Raw genomic sequence first — 2,599 nt, forward strand, 5'->3', positions numbered from 1 at the left:
GTATGTGTGTATGTATATATATGTATGTGTGTATGTATATGTATGTATATATATATATGTATATATATGTATGTATATATATATATATATGTATTTGTATGTATATATAGATATATGTATATGTATGTATATATGGTGGTGTGTATATATGTATCTAGATATGTATGTATATGTATATAATTATCTATATGTGTGTTTCTATATATGTTCGTGTGTGTGTATGTGTGTGTCTATATATGTATGTGTGTGTCTATGTATATACATATATATGCGACAGATATCAACTGATTTCACTGTTGCCCTAGTGTATGTGTAAGCATGTGTCTGTGCGTATGTATGCATGTGTGTGTGTGTGTGTGTGTGCATTTGCGAGCATCTGCACATGTGTTGGATGAGCAAAGACCCGCAGACAATTGGTGCAATGCTGCAAGACTTATCCAGCATAATAATACAACAAACATTGGAAAAAAATTTTAAAAGATGAAAGAAACCTGGAGGTGGTGATGATGATAATGATGATGATTCTTATTAATATTATTATTATTATTATTATTATTGTTATTGATGTTATTGTTGTTTATTAATATTGTTGTTATTAATGATATTGTTATTGCTGTTGTTTCTTGTTTTTGGTTGTTTTTTTTTATATGTATGTGTCCCTGCAGATGTGGCTGTGTGGTAAGAAGTTTGCTTCCCAACCACTTGGTTCCGGGTTCAGTCCCACTGCGTGGCCCCTTGGGCAAGTGTCTTCTACTATAGCCTCGGGCTTACCAAAGCCTTGTGAGTGGATTTGGTTGACGGAAACTGAAAGAAGCCCGTCGTATATATATATATATATATAGGTGCAGGAGTGGCTGTGTGGTAAGAAGTTTGCTTCCCAACCACTTGGTTCCGGGTTCAGTCCCACTGCGTGGCCCCTTGGGCAAGTGTCTTCTGCTATAGCCTCGGGTCAACCAAAGCCTTGTGAGTGGATTTGGTAGACGGAAACTGAAAGAAGCCTGTCGTATATATATATAGGTGCAGGAGTGGCTGTGTGGTAAGTAGCTTGCTTACCAACCACATGGTTCCGGGTTCAGTCCCACTGCGTGGCCCCTTGGGCAAGTGTCTTCTACTATAGCCTCGGGCCAACCAAAGCCTTGTGAGTGGATTTGGTAGACAGAAACTGAAAGAAGCCTGTCGTGTGTGTGTGTGTGGCTTCTTTCAGTTTCTGTCTACCAAATTCACTCACAAGGATTTGGTTGGCCCGAGGATATTGTAGAAGACACTTTCCCAAGGTGCCAGGCAGTGGGACAGAACCCGGAACCATGTGGTTGGAAAACAAGCTTCTTACCACCCAGACACGCCTGCACCTATAAGTGTAACCTCTCAAAAGAGCTGTTCTTCACTCCTGCTCCAGAGTGTCAGCTGCGGGGTCACTCCGAATAGCTCTATCTACGATGATTTCATCTCAATCGAAGGAGAGGGGCTTTTTCCATCCTGGTTGCGGATCCGTGGAATAAGCTGCCGGACAAGATAGTGAAGATGCCGATGACCGCTCGGTTCAAAGTCTCTCTTGACCAGAAATGGCCTGAACTCTTTGCATGAACACCCTCCCTGTACATAACTCCATATCCCCCTACATGGCCTTGCTTTTTGCTTTTTGAGCCAAAAAATTAACTTAACTATATATATATATATAAATAGATAGATAGATACACAGCCACGCCTGCACCTATATATATATATATATATATATAGATAGATAGATAGATAAACTTACTTGGAAGTGGAGGCGTGGCATTTGATCATATGACAACATAATGAATAAACATATGCATATATACATACATATATGTACATACCAACATCTATATGTATATATACATGCATATATGGGTTCAGGACACCAAAAAGAAATATAGAACACAATGAGAAATGAAAACACAAAAACATGGAAATGGACTTTTTTCAAACAACGAAAAAACAGAGTAGAAGACATACAACACAAGGAATATTCCCCTTACCTTCAAAACACGGAGTAGTCGAAACAGGGGCAACTGGTACTTATTTAATCGACCCCGTAAGGATGAAAGTCAAAGTCGGCCTTGGTGGAATTTGAACTCAAAACGTAGCGGCAGACAAAATGCCACTAAGCATTTCGTCTGGCGTGTTAACGTCTCTGCCAGCTCACCTCCTTAATAACAATAATAATCCTTTCAAAAGCGAATAAGCATCGACAGGTAGCAAGCCAAGCTACTCCAGACTGATGAAGAGCAATAACTCCGAAACTAGTCAGAATAATCAGGAAAGTGTCAGATAGTTGAAGAGAACAGATAGCATGGTACCGTAGGCTGCAGGTAGCAAGACTCGGAATTCCAAGAAAACCCATGATAAAGAGAAATAATGATAATAATAATTGGAAATTAGAATAGAGTGCCCTGTAGAACTGTTTTAAAAGGTTTGCCTCCTTGGCACGGCCAGAATATTCAGGAAAGTGTCAGATAGTTGAAGAGAACAGATAGCATGGTACCGTAGGCTGCAGGTAGCAAGACACGAGGAATTACAAGAAAATCTGTGATAAAGAGAAATAATAATAATAATTAATTCGTTTATTGGCCAC

This window comes from Octopus sinensis, unplaced genomic scaffold, assembly GCF_006345805.1.
Source record: "Octopus sinensis unplaced genomic scaffold, ASM634580v1 Contig18548, whole genome shotgun sequence".
Taxonomy (NCBI): Eukaryota; Metazoa; Mollusca; class Cephalopoda; order Octopoda; family Octopodidae; genus Octopus; species Octopus sinensis.